Source organism: Procambarus clarkii, unplaced genomic scaffold, assembly GCF_040958095.1.
Source record: "Procambarus clarkii isolate CNS0578487 unplaced genomic scaffold, FALCON_Pclarkii_2.0 HiC_scaffold_927, whole genome shotgun sequence".
In the NCBI taxonomy this organism is placed as follows: domain Eukaryota; kingdom Metazoa; phylum Arthropoda; class Malacostraca; order Decapoda; family Cambaridae; genus Procambarus; species Procambarus clarkii.
Genome location: NW_027189959.1, coordinates 35,001 through 50,000, shown reverse-complemented (window position 1 = coordinate 50,000; position 15,000 = coordinate 35,001). Strand labels below are relative to the sequence as shown.

The window sequence follows — 15,000 nt, the reverse complement described above, 5'->3', positions numbered from 1 at the left end:
TTTTTAAGGATATCAGGAAAAGTAAGGCACTCCAGAGATTTGTTGACTCCTTCCTAGTGTTGCCTAGCCCAGCCCAGCCTAGACAAGGCAGGCTGGGCATCCTAGCCTCACGCAGCTTAGCCCCAACCTACATGTAGCATCCCAGTCCATCCTAAGTGATCATTACCTTACTGGCTGTGTTTTCTCTTCAGCCCTGAATGTAATGTGGTGGAACATAAGCAGATACATATCAGGTCTTAGAGAATCTGTACTTCATACATTTCTTAATAATGTCTCACAAATATTTAAATAATTAAAAAAAATTGTATAATAACTTCATATTATTCTTGCAATTTATTTTTGCATTTTTTTTTATACAAAATTTACATTTTAAAAGATTACCTCTATTTTTAGATTGATGACTTGAAGACTACAGTGCCATCCACAGCAAATCATGGTCTTAAAATATCTCCTAGCAATGACGAGACCAATTTTCACAGAGATCAAATTTTTGCTAAGCAGTAGTCACAGGTAAATATATATTATATATATAATATTATATATATAAAATTAACTACTTCATTGCTCAAAGCACCTTTAGACATTCTGAGAGTTGTGCTATTTTATTAATTAATTAATTAGGCTATATTTTAATGTTTTGTAATGTTTTCATTACTTTTTTTGTTTTGAAATATAAATTGTTGAGTTTTGAAACATTTTGACATTAACTATACCTGAATATTTATAAACAAAAAAATACCAGAACTATGTCCTTGACAATTGCACTAAGAAGTCTTTGCCAAAATCAGGTGCTCAGTGCAGTAGTTAAAAACTTAAAAGTTGTACCACCTCTGGTGCAAGATTAGGGACCCATAGCCTCAGAGAAGAAAATAGAGAGTACTCAGAGAAGGCCTTGAATAATAGGCAGGCTGTTTGTGTGTGTTTCGACGGTAAGCTTGCTGACACCAAATGTAGTTACCTAAGTGTAGTTACAGGATTAGAGCTACGCTCGTGGTGTCCCGTCTACCCAGCACTCTTTGTCACATAATGCTTTGAAACTACTGACGGTCTTGGCCGCCACCACCTTCTCACTTAACTTGTTCCAACCGTGTACCACTCTGTATGCGAAAGGAAATTTTTTTATATTTCTTTGGCATCTTTGTTTAGTTAGTTTAAATCTATGACCTTTTGTTCTTGAAGTTCCAGGTCTCGGGAAATCTTCCCTATCGATTTTATCAATTCCTGTTACTATTTTGTACATAGTGATTTTATCACCTCTTTTTGTTGTCTTCTAGTTTTGGCATATATAATGCCTCTGACCTCTCCACATAGCTCTTGCCCTTTAGTTCTGGGAGCCACTTAGTAGCATGTCTTTGCACCTTTTCCAGTTTGTTGATGTGCTTCTTAAGATATGGGCACCACACAACCGCTGCATATTCTAGCCTTGGCCGAAAAAAACTCGTGAACAATTTCTTTAGTATTTCGCCATCCATGTATTTAAACGAAATTCTGAAGTTAGAAAGCGTGGCATAGGCTCCTCACACAACGTTCTTTATGTGGGCCTCAAGTGATAGTTTTCTATCTAGAATCAACCCTAGACCTCTTTCTTTTATCAGAATTATATAAAGATTTCTCACATAATTTGTAGGTTGTGTGGGATCTATGTTCTATTCCACATTCCATAACATGGCATTTATTCACATTAAATTTCATTTGCCAAGTGGTGCTCCATATATTTATTTTGTCCAGGTTTTCTTGAAGGGCATGACAATCATCTAAATTTCTTATCCATCCCATTATCTTAGCATCATCAGCAAACATGTTTATATAATTCTGTATTCCAACTGGCAGATCATTTATGTAGACAATGAACATTTCTGGTGCATGTACTGTGGTACTCCACTTGTGACACTTCTCCAGTCCGATTGCCTCTGATTACTGCCCTCATTTTTCTATCAGTCAGAAAATTTTTCATCCATGTTAGAAGCTTACCTGTCACCCATCCAAAATTTTCTAGTTTCCAGAACAACCTCTTATGTGGAACTCTGTAGAAAGCCTTTTTAATGTCTAGATAGATGCAGTCGACCCAACTACCTTTTTCCTTTAAAATCTCTGTGGCTCAATCATAGAAACTGAGTAAATTCGATACACAGGATCTTCCAGATCGAAAACAATACTGTCTGTGTGATATTATATAATTTCTCTCCAGGTGTTCTACCCATTTAGTTTTTAGTTTTTTTTTTTTCAATCTTTTCACTGTTACACTTGTCAATGATTCAGGTCTATAACTGAGAGGGGTGGGGTCTTCCCTGTTGCCACTTTTGTAGATTGGAACTATGTTAGCCTTTTTTCACATGTTTGCTATGACTCCTGTACACAGGGATGCCTGAAAGATCAGGTGAAGTGAAAGGCTGAGCTCAGATGCACATTCTCTCAGAACCCATGGTGAAACTCCATCTGGACCAACTGCTTTGTTCTTACTTAGCTCCTTTAGCATATTTTCCACTTCATCTCTAGACACCTCTATACGCTCTATGATGTTCTCAGAAATTCTTATTGTGTCTGGTTCTCTTAAGATTTCATTTTGTATAAACACACTTTGGAACTTTTGGTTTAATGTTTCACACATTGCATTATCATTTTCTGTGAATCTGTTTCCAATTTTCAACCTCTGGATATTATCCTTTACCTGCAATTTGTTGTTTATGAATTTGTAGAATAGGCCCAGTTCTGTTTTACATTTATCCATTATCCCTTTTTAAAAATTTCTTTCTGCCTCTTCCCTTACTGCTGTATAGTTGTTTCTCGCATCTTTGTATCGCTGGTATGATTGGGGGTTTGGCTTCTTTCTATATTGATACCTGCTTGATGGGGTTCTGCTCTTCTACTCCCCAAGCCCGGCCCGAGGCCAGGCTCGACTTGTGAGAGTTTGGTCCACCAGGCTGTTGCTTGGAGCGGCCCGCAGGGCCACATACCCACAACATCCCGGCTGATCCGGAACTTCTCTTAGAAAACAGTCCAGTTTTCTCCTGAAGATGTCCACGGTTGTTCCGGCAGGAACAACCGTGCAACCGTGCTCTGAAGGGGAAAGTGAATACTGAGCAGTACTCGAGACGGGACAACATAAGTGACTTGAAGAGTACAACCATTGTGATGGGATCCCTGGATTTGAAAGTTCTCATAATCCATCCGATCATTTTTCTGGCTGACGCAATATTTGCTTGGTTATGCTCCCTAAACATTAGATCGTCGGACATCATTATTCCCAAATCCTTGACATGCTGTTTTTCTACTATAGGAAGATTCGATTGTGTTTTGTACCCTGTATTATGTTTCAGATCCTCATTTTTGCCATACCTGAAATTTATCACTGTTAAACATCATGTTATTTTCTGCTGCCCAATCGAAAACTTTGTTGACATCTGCTTGTAGTTTTTCAATGTCTTTCATTCCATTTTTGTGTCTTTTGGTCTGTGGCCCTCTCTCAATTTCTGTTGAACCAATCCTGTTTTCTGGCCCTGCATCTCTGTTTTGGTATGAATGTTTGTGTGCCTTCATTGTATATTTTGCAAAATTTGGCATACATTTAATTTACTTCCCTGTCTAGCAACAAGTCTGCCTAATTACTTATTAAAAAAAAATTGAAGTTCCCCATAGTGACCTCTCTCTCTTGAAATCAAGTTTATCAACTGTTTCAATGTCCCCATTTTCTGTGTGTGTGTGTTTGGAGGCTAAGCTTGCTGATACCATGTGTGTGTGTGTTTGGAGGCTAAGCTTGCTGATACCATGTGTGTGTGTGTTTGGAGGCTAAGCTTGCTGATACCATGTGTGTGTGTGTGTGTGTGTTTGGAGGCTAAGCTTGCTGATACCATGTGTGTGTGTGTTTGGAGGCTAAGCTTGCTGATACCATGTGTGTGTGTGTTTGGAGGCTAAGCTTGCTGATACCATGTGTGTGTGTGTGTGTTTGGTGGCTAAGCTTGCTGATACCATGTGTGTGTGTGTGTGTTTGGAGGCTAAGCTTGCTGATATCATGTGTGTGTGTGTGTTTGGAGGCTAAGCTTGCTGATACCATGTGTGTGTGTGTGTTTGGAGGCTAAGCTTGCTGATACCATGTGTGTGTGTGTGTTTGGAAGCTAAGCTTGCTGATACCATGTGTGTATGTGTGTGTTTGGAGGCTAAGTTTGCTGATACCATGTGTGTGTGTGTGTTTGGAGGCTAAGCTTGCTGATACCATGTGTGTGTGTGTGTTTGGAGGCTAAGCTTGCTGATACCGTTTGTGTGTGTGTGTGTGTGTTTAGAGGCTAAGCTTGCTGATACCATGTGTGTATTTGGAGGCTAAGCTTGCTGATACCATGTGTGTGTGTGTTTGGAGGCTAAGCTTGCTGATACCATGTGTGTGTGTGTGTGTTTGGAGGCTAAGTTTGCTGATACCATGTGTGTGTGTGTGTTTGGAGGCTAAGTTTGCTAACACCGTGTGTGTACTCACCTGTTTAAATAATAATAGGGGTGTGTACCACCTCTGGTGCAATTGTAGGGACCCACAGCCTTGAAGAAAATAGAGTATTCAGAGAAGACCTTGTGGATTCTCACTGAACACTAATCTTTTCTTCTCCTATCACCCCTCTTATTTTGTTTTATGCTGTATTCTATTATATATCATATAAATACATAGCCAAATGGCAATATTTATTATGTCTATACAAAAAGAAGAAATCCACTTTATTTTTTTCTCTCCTTTGTTTCTATGTGGATTTTGTTGTGACTAATGATTCTCCTCCTTCCCGTCAACAGGTCTTCCTCACTGGGCTTGCTCGGCTTTTGTGTTACTGTGAGGGTGCCATCATCGTTTACCCTTCAAGACTGACTCATGCTGGCATTGCATTTGTGGACTTCCCTTCACAGCAAACAGTCCTTCTCCATATGGTGATTGTCCAGGGCAAGCAGGGTGTGACTGCCATCTTGGAGAAGCAGGGTCTTTTAATATGAAGAATCTTCCGTCTTCTCTACTTACGCCAGCTTGTGCCGGCCTTGCATTCTTGTTACTTCATGGCCCTTGGGCCTTTTTTATTTATTTTACATAATAAATTTTTTTATTAATACCCGTGTTTCACAAGAGATCCTTAACATTTTAAGCACCAATTGTATTGACTAATGTACGTCTTGTAACCTTTAAGACATAAATAGACAAGACATAGATAAATGAGTGAATAATACTGAGTGACTAGGTTAGGGCGAGGAACATAGTACAGTGTCTGGCTTTGGAAGAATGCCTACTGTTTTAGAAACCTTATTGCCATGATCATAATCGTATGGGTTAAAAAGCATTTGTTGTCACTCCTACACTGTGGCTTGTTGAGCTTGAAACCTTTGCTCCTTGTTCGTGTTACATCTGACCTTTTGAAGAAATTGTATGAATCAATATCCTCCAAATTGTTCAGTATTTTAAAGGTTTCGCTCTATTACTCTCTCATTTGCATATATCTAAGCATATAGATTAGATATAGATTTAGATTAGATTTTTTATTCAGGTAAAGGTACATACATTGCAGATGAGTTACAAAGGGAAAGACATTGACTAAAGTTCACTAGCTCTATTGGAAGAGAAACGTCTGCAAGACAAGTGTGGGCAAAAATTAAGGTAGCAGCGGCTCACAACGACCCCCAACGGCTTCATTTTGTATCTTCTCCAACTTGCCCATCCTACCTTTACCAAAACAAGAAATGACAGGTGCAGCATAATCAATAAGAAATCTTACAGTACTCAAGTACATCATTCGTAGCACTTGGACTCCCACTCCTTTCCACAGCATGCCAAGGCCTTCAGAGGTTGTAATCTCTTCCGACATTGACTCAACAGTCTGTTCATCTCAGTTTCCAAACTCTCATAGGTATATCCAACATATATGCCTAAATATTTATATATATTAACTCTCTATATTTTTACCGTTTATTTCCAATATAATGGGCCTCCGACTTCTACATTCAAACTTTAGTTTTGTCTTCATTAACCACTAGTCCCATGTGGTGACACTGGTTTCCGAAATTGTCCAACACTGTTTGAATCTTTGAAATATCTTTGCCCTGAAACAAAATATCATCAGCATATATGATTGGAGTTACCCAATTTGAGTATTTCTCAGATGCTATCTTATTCATTAGTACATAAAACAGGGTGAGACTCAACACTCCTCCCTGAGGTGTGCAGAGTTCTTGACCTTGATACCTTGAACCATACAACCTTGATACCACACCTGAGCCCTCCTTTCCTGAAGATAATCCCCTATCCAGCGCAATAATCTCCCTTCAACACCAAGACTAGCTAATTCATATAAAATAACCTCTTTGTTGGCTTTATCAAAAGCTCCTTATAAATCAATAAAAATTCTATAATAATCATTACCATTAGCTAGACATTTAATAATACAGTCAGAGGTACTTTTTCCTCTGAGGAACCCGAAAAATTATTAGACAGCTGATCACCTATTATATACAAAAGTTTATTTAAAATGATCCTCTCCATCATTTTACAAAAACACGAGGTTAAAGACACAGGTCTGTACTCTCCATTGGCTTTAGGGATAAGGATGATCATAGTTCTTTTTCATTTACTGGGAATTCTGCCCTCTTTATAACTAATATTAAAGAGGTCTAACAGCGGGCTTTTCGTCATAATGGCAAGTTCATTAAGTATTTCAAAAGTTACTCCATCCTCCCTAGGGGGCGGTAGATTTCCCAACTTTAATCGCCGTTATTAGTTCTTCTCTGGTAATACCTGTGCAAGTGACATCACCACTGTTACCTGCTGTAAGTATAAAATCCTTTCTTAGATCTTTGCAAGAATCAAACGACTCTCTCGTTACAGCGGGTAATTAAATGAACTAAGTTTGGCAGCTTCCGCCCATTTATTTACGAGACCTTTTGCAATTCCTTACGGGTCAGGATGTGCAACAAAATTATGCTTTTTACCCCTTATTTCATTTATGTCTTGCCAGATTTCCTTCAAGTTTGTTACTCCTAACTTTCTCTGCAAACTCCTGCCAATACTTGCTCCAAATTTCCTTTCTCTTCTCCGCACACTTTTATGGGGGATGCTTTTCTATACCAGATGTTTTCCGGTTCAATGTTGCATTAAATACATCTACCTCCTTAATTAAATCTTAATAAAATGCTTCTGCCGAAACTGGCTTATAAGTATCATACCAAGACTTAATATGACCAACAAGACCCCTTAATTCTCCCTTATTAAACTTTAAGCTTTTCCTCTGAAGGCAGGCATGCTTTTTATCTAGTTTAAGCTGTATTTGTAATGCAAAATCTCTTAGCATTTCATCCACAGTAAGACAATTCTCCTCTATGCCCTCAGCATTTATCAAACAAGCATAATCTAATCTCCCTCCCCTCAGATGAGTAGGAGAGGGCTCGCCCAGCAGTTGAACATCTTCATGTTCAACATGTTCATCTTCATGTTCAGATTGTTACCATCCCTATCCCCAGTTTCCTGGAGTGCTACTATGTTAATATTCTCTCTAAGAGTATAATAGTGTACATCCACCGCTCTAGTTTTTAATCCATTAACGTTCCAAGATAATATTATCAATCTACTTTCATCCATGAACTCCGTAATATTTTTTCTTTCTCCTCACTTGCACAACTACTACTAACATCGAAGGTAATAGTATTCATATCTATTTTCTTTGTTATTTCTGTATACCTTTTTACTTTAACGAAGGTACCCCCCAGGTGTAGGGAGGAATGATCTTTTCCAGGTATATTTTGAAAATCAGCATCGTTTTGCCACGTACCGCTTCGGTGGGTAGGCGGTTCCATGAGTTAATAACTCTGTGGGTGAAAAAGTATCTCCTGTAACTGGTAACTGGCTATTCAGACGAAGGACTTCGGGTAGATGTAGTTTACATGGACCTGAACAACGGTCGTAGTCTGCTGTCTGCTGTGTCGAGGCTGTAGCGTCTTGGGTCGATTAGAACTGTACACGCCGAGTGCTACATTCTTGACTGGAGATTGTACTGTGTGCTATTCGATTGATTGATGAAGATTAAGCCACCCAAGAGGTGACACGGGCATGAATACCCCGTAAGTGGTGGCCCTTTTGAGCCATTACCAATATCAAGAGCTGATACTGGAGATCTGTGGAGGTGCGACTGCACCCTGCGTGACGGGAGATGTCTCCCGTGTGGTGTGTGCTATTCTGATTTATTTATAAAGATTAAGCCACCCAAGAGGTGGCACGGGCATGAATAGCCCGTAATGTGCTATTCTCAAGTCGCTTGCTTATGTACGGTAACGACACCTCACAGTAAGATATAGAAGGGTGGAAAACCGTTACCTGTAAATAGGGATAGGATTAATGCTTGTGTAATTAGTTATGCCATTATGATGATGAGATAATGGAGTATAAGGATTACTCGATCACTACATCACCTTCAACTGTTACTAGGGGAACTATTCCATGGTCCAGCGATTTTCTGAAAAGGAGTTTCACTGGCAAGCATAGTGAATTAAGAGCATAAGAATAAAGGTAACTGCAGAAGGCCTATTGGCCCATACGAGGCAGCTCCTATCTATAACCACCCAAACCCACTCATATACATGTCCAACCCACGCTTGAAACAATCGAGGGACCCCACCTCCACCACGTTACGCGGTAATTGGTTCCACAAATCAACAACCCTGTTGCCAAACCAGTATTTACCCAAGTCTTTCCTAAATCTAAACTTATCCAATTTATACCCATTGTTTTGTGTTCTGTCATGTGTTGATACTTTTAATACCCTACTAATATCCCCTTTGTTATGTCCATTCATCCACTTGTAAACCTCTATCATATCACCCCTAACTCTTCGCTTTTCCAGTGAATGCAATTTAAGCTTTGTTAATCTTTCTTCATATAAAAGATTTCTATTTTGGGGAATTAACTTAGTCACCCTACTCTAGACACGTTCAAGTGAATTTATATTCATTCTATAATATGGCGACCAAAACTGAACTGCATAATGTAAATGGGGCCTAACCAGAGCAAGATATAGCTGAAGAACCACACCAGGTGTCTTGTTACTAACACTTCGATTAATAAATCCCAGTGTCCTATTTGCCTTATTACGAGCATTCATGCATTGATCCTTTTGTTTTAAATTCTTACTAATCATAACTCCCAGATCCCTTTCACAATCCGACTTCGCAATCTCAACACCATCTAGCTCATATCTTGTAACTATCATCATTACCTAGTCTCAAAACTTTACATTTATCAGCATTAAACTGCATCTGTCAATCTTTTGACCATTTCAAAACCCTATTTAGATCAACTTGAAGTGATAGTGAGTCTTCTTCCGTGTTAATTTCCCTACCTATTTTTGTATCATCTGCAAATTTGCAAATGTTGTTACTCAACATAAGAACACAAGAACAAAGGCAACTGCAGAAGGCCCACCGGCCCATACGAGGCAGCTCCTACCTACAACCACCCAATTAATTTGCCAGTTCCTTTACGACTTGGGACTTAAATCCATTTACACTTTGGGCTTCTGAGTCTTTTAGTTTGTCAATGCTCTTCCTGATTGTGTCGCGTGTAATTGGTATTTCTCTTAATTCATTCTCCTTACCTCCGACAAACATTTGTGTTGGTGATGGGCTGTCATTCAAGCTTTCTAGTGTGAACACTGATGTTAGGTATTCATTGAGAGTGTTTGCCGCCCTTTTATGATACAACTTAAAATTGTTAGTCTCATCTTTTATGGGTCCTACGGAGTCAGTTCTTTGTTTGGGTTTTACTTCGTATATACTTGCCCGAAACGCTATGCGTATTAGTGGCTTTAGGTATTGTATTTTAAATTTTAAAATTTTGCCCCGAGGTGCGAGTTTATTGGGAGTACTTAGCTGTATCATTAGCAAGGTAATTAACTATAGTTTGCTGTCCTCCGTCCTTTAACAAATCCATTGACCCCTCCCCTAACCTGCCTATTTTGTGCAATAGTCGGTTTAGGATGATCCTTTCAAGCATCTTGCAAGTGCATGACATGAGACTGATAGGTCTATAATTGCCAGGGTCATTGGGTTTCGGTATTGGGACCATTATTGCGTGTTTCCATTGTGTGGGCAACACTCCACATAGGAATGACTTGTTAAACAGGTGGAGTAGTGGATTGCCAGACACTTCACACAGTGCATTGAGTATGTCGTAGGTGACGCCATCTTCACCAGGTGCTGTACTTTTACCCTTTTCATAGCCCCCTTTACTTCCTTGGCTGTAATTGGTTCCCCATACTCGTCATCACTAGATTGTGCTCTTGTTATCCTAATCCTTCTGTCATTATGTCGGAGGAGCTGTTCCCTGCTTACTTCTGCAGGGAGGGAGGATGATGATGCTGCATCACTCCACTTGTGTATTAGTTCTTCAGCCTTACCCTGGGGGTCGTTGTGAGCCGCAGGCCGGGCTCTGCTCCCCTTAGCTACCTTAATTTTTGCCCACACTTGTCTTGCAGACGTTTCTCTTCCAATAGAGCTAGTGAACTCTAGTCATTGTCTTTCCCTTTGTAACTCATCTGCAATGTATGTACCTTTACCTGACTAAAAAATCTAATCTAAATCTATATCTAATCTATATGCTTAGATATATGCAAATGAGAGAGTAATAGAGCGAAACCTTTAAAATACTGAACAATTTGGAGGATATTGATTCATACAATTTCTTCAAAAGGTCAGATGTAACACGAACAAGGAGCAAAGGTTTCAAGCCCAACAAGCCACAGTGTAGGAGTGACAACAAATGCTTTTTAACCCATACGATTATGATCATGGCAATAAGGTTTCTAAAACAGTAGGCATTCTTCCAAAGCCAGACACTGTACTATGTTCCTCGCCCTAACCTAGTCACTCAGTATTATTCACTCATTTATCTATGTCTTGTCTATTTATGTCTTAAAGGTTACAAGACGTACATTAGTCAATACAATTGGTGCTTAAAATGTTAAGGATCTCTTGTGAAACACGGGTATTAATAAAAAAATTTATTATGTAAAATAAATAAAAAAGGCCCAAGGGACATGAAGTAACAAGAATGCAAGGCCGGCACAAGCTGGCGTAAGTAGAGAAGACGGAAGATTCTTCATATTAAAAGACCCTGCTTCTCCAAGATGGCAGTCACACCCTGCTTGCCCTGGACAATCACCATATGGAGAAGGACTGTTTACTGTGAAGGGAAGTCCACAAATGCAATGCCAGCATGAGTCAGTCTTGAAGGGTAAACGATGATGGCACCCTCACAGTAACACAAAAGCCGAGCAAGCCCAGTGAGGAAGACCTGTTGACGGGAAGGAGGAGAATCATTAGTCACAACAAAATCCACATAGAAACAAAGGAGAGAAAAAAAATAAAGTGGATGTCTTCTTTTTGTATAGACATAATAAATATTGCCATTTGGCTATGTATTTATATGATATATAATAGAATACAGCATAAAACAAAATAAGAGGGGTGGTAGGAGAAGAAAAGATAAGTGTTCAGTGAGAATCCACAAGGTCTTCTCTGAATACTCTTTATTTTCTTCAAGGCTGTGGGTCCCTACAATTACACCAGAGGTGGTACACACCCCTATTATTATTTAAACAGGTGAGTACACACAAGGTGTTAGCAAACTTAGCCTCCAAACACACACACACACATGGTATCAGCAAGCTTAGCCTCCAAACACACACACACATGGTATCAGCAAGCTTAGCCTCAAAACACACACACACACACATGGTATCAGCAAGCTTAGCCTCCAAACACACACACACATGGTATCAGGAAGCTTAGCCTCCAAACACACACACACAGAAAATGGGGACATTGAAACAGTTGATAAACTTGATTTCAAGAGAGAGAGGTCACTATGGGGAACTTCAAATTTTTTTTTAATAAGTAATTAGGCAGACTTGTTGCTAGACAGGGAAGTAAATTAAATGTATGCCAAATTTTGCAAAATATACAATGAAGGCACACAAACATTCATACCAAAACAGAGATGCAGGGCCAGAAAACAGGATTGGTTCAACAGAAATTGAGAGAGGGCCACAGACCAAAAGACACAAAAATGGAATGAAAGACATTGAAAAACTACAAGCAGATGTCAACAAAGTTTTCGATTGGGCAGCAGAAAATAACATGATGTTTAACAGTGATAAATTTCAGGTATGGCAAAAATGAGGATCTGAAACATAATACAGGGTACAAAACAATCAAATCTTCCCATAGTAGAAAAACAGCATGTCAAGGATTTGGGAATAATGATGTCCGACGATCTAATGTTTAGGGAGCATACAAATATTGCGTCAGCCAGAAAAATGATCGGATGGATTATGAGAACTTTCAAATCCAGGGATCCCATCACAATGGTTGTACTCTTCAAGTCACTTATGTTGTCCCGTCTCGAGTACTGCTCAGTATTCACTTTCCCCTTCAGAGCACGGTTGCACGGTTGTTCCTGCCGGAACAACCGTGGACATCTTCAGGAGAAAACTGGATTGTTTTCTAAGAGAAGTTCCGGATCAGCCGGGATGTTGTGGGTATGTGGCCCTGCGGGCCGCTCCAAGCAACAGCCTGGTGGACCAAACTCTCACAAGTCGAGCCTGGCCTCGGGCCGGGCTTGGGGAGTAGAAGAGCAGAACCCCATCAAGCAGGTATCAAAATAGAAAGAAGCCAAACCCCCAATCATACCAGCGATACAAAGATGCGAGAAACAACTATACAGCAGTAAGGGAAGAGGCAGAAAGAAATTTTTAAAAAGGGATAATGGATAAATGTAAAACAGAACTGGGCCTATTCTACAAATTCATAAACAACAAATTGCAGGTAAAGGATAATATCCAGAGGTTGAAAATTGGAAACAGATTCACAGAAAATGATAATGCAATGTGTGAAACATTAAACCAAAAGTTCCAAAGTGTGTTTATACAAAATGAAATCTTAAGAGAACCAGACACAATAAGAATTTCTGAGAACTTCATAGAGCGTATAGAGGTGTCTAGAGATGAAGTGGAAAATATGCTAAAGGAGCTAAGTAAGAACAAAGCAGTTGGTCCAGATGGAGTTTCACCATGGGTTCTGAGAGAATGTGCATCTGAGCTCAGCCTTCCACTTCACCTGATCTTTCAGGCATCCCTGTGTATAGGAGTCATAGCAAACATGTGGAAAAAGGCTAACATAGTTCCAATCTACAAAAGTGGCAACAGGGAAGACCCCACCCCTCTCAGTTATAGACCTGAATCATTGACAAGTGTAACAGTGAAAGGATTGAAAACAAAAAAAAAATAATAAAAACTAAATGGGTAGAACACCTGGAGAGAAATTATATAATATCACACAGACAGTATTGTTTTCGATCTGGAAGATCCTGTGTATCGAATTTACTCAGTTTCTATGATTGAGCCACAGAGATTTTAAAGGAAAAAGGTAGTTGGGTTGACTGCATCTATCTAGACATAAAAAAGGCTTTCGACAGAGTTCCACATAAGAGGTTCTTCTGGAAACTAGAAAATTTTGGATGGGTGACAGGTAAGCTTCTAACATGGATGAAAAATTTTCTGACTGATAGAAAAATGAGGGCAGTAATCAGAGGCAATCGGACTGGAGAAGTGTCACAAGTGGAGTACCACAGTACATGCACCAGAAATGTTCATTGCCTACATAAATGATCTACCAGTTGGAATACAGAATTATATAAACATGTTTGCTGATGATGCTAAGATAATGGGATGGATAAGAAATTTAGATGATTGTCATGCCCTTCAAGAAGACCTGGACAAAATAAGTATATGGAGCACCACTTGGCAAATGAAATTTAATGTGAATAAATGCCATGTAATGGAACGTGGAATAGAACATAGATCCCACACAACCTACAAATTATGTGAGAAATCTTTATATAATTCTGATAAAAGAAAGAGGTCTAGGGTTGATTCTAGATAGAAAACTATCACTTGAGGCCCACATAAAGAACGTTGTGTATGGAGCCTATGCCACGCTTTCTAACTTCAGAATTTCGTTTAAATACATGGATGGCGAAATACTAAAGAAATTGTTCACGAGTTTTGTTCGGCCAAGGCTAGAATATGCAGCGGTTATGTGGTGCCCATATCTTAAGAAGCACATCAACAAACTGGAAAAGGTGCAAAGACATGCTACTAAGTGGCTCCCAGAACTAAAGGGCAAGAGCTATGTGGAGAGGTCAGAGGCATTAAATATGCCAAAACTAGAAGACAACAAAAAGAGGTGATAAAATCACTATGTACAAAATAGTAACAGGAATTGATAAAATCGATAGGGAAGATTTCCCGAGACCTGGAACTTCAAGAACAAAAGGTCATAGATTTAAACTAACTAAACAAAGATGCCAAAGAAATATACAAAAATTTCCTTTCGCATACAGAGTGGTAGACGGTTGGAAAAGTTAAATGAGAAGGTGGTGGCGGCCAAGACCGTCAGTAGTTTCAAAGCATTGTGTGACAAAGAGTGCTGGGTAGACGGGACACCACGAGCGTAGCTCTAATCCTGTAACTACACTTAGGTAATTACATATGGTGTCAGCAAGCTTACCGTCGAAACACACACAAACAGCCTGCCTATTATTCAAGGCCTTCTCTGAGTACTCTCTATTTTCTTCTCTGAGGCTATGGGTCCCTAATCTTGCATCAGAGGTGGTACAACTTTTAAGTTTTTAACTACTGCACTGAGCACCTGATTTTGGCAAAGACTTCTTAGTGCAATTGTCAAGGACATAGTTCTGGTATTTTTTTGTTTATAAATATTCAGGTATAGTTAATGTCAAAATGTTTCAAAACTCAACAATTTATATTTCAAAACAAAAAAAGTAATGAAAACATTACAAAACATTAAAATATAGCCTAATTAATTAATTAATAAAATAGCACAACTCTCAGAATGTCTGAAGGTGCTTTGAGCAATGAAGTAGTTAATTATATATATATAATATTATATATATAATATATATTTACCTGTGACTAC

At 39.1% G+C, this 15,000-nt stretch overlaps 2 long non-coding RNA genes across 2 annotated transcripts in view; one reads left to right on the top strand and one right to left on the bottom strand.

The window, feature by feature from the left end:
• The window catches only part of LOC138361871 (uncharacterized), a 7,271-nt gene extending 2,193 nt beyond the window's left edge, over nt 1–5,078 (top strand). The window contains exons 2-3 of the long non-coding RNA XR_011227242.1: nt 394–510; nt 4,771–5,078. This is a non-coding gene — a long non-coding RNA (uncharacterized lncRNA). The remainder of the gene's footprint in view (nt 1–393; nt 511–4,770) is intronic.
• A 5,910-nt stretch (nt 5,079–10,988) lies between these two features.
• The window catches only part of LOC138361872 (uncharacterized), a 7,700-nt gene continuing 3,688 nt past the window's right edge, over nt 10,989–15,000 (bottom strand). Inside the window, exons 2-3 of the long non-coding RNA XR_011227243.1 lie at nt 14,991–15,000; nt 10,989–11,296 (exon numbers count right to left, since the gene is read on the bottom strand). The exon at nt 14,991–15,000 is cut by the window's right edge and continues 107 nt beyond it. This is a non-coding gene — a long non-coding RNA (uncharacterized lncRNA). The remainder of the gene's footprint in view (nt 11,297–14,990) is intronic.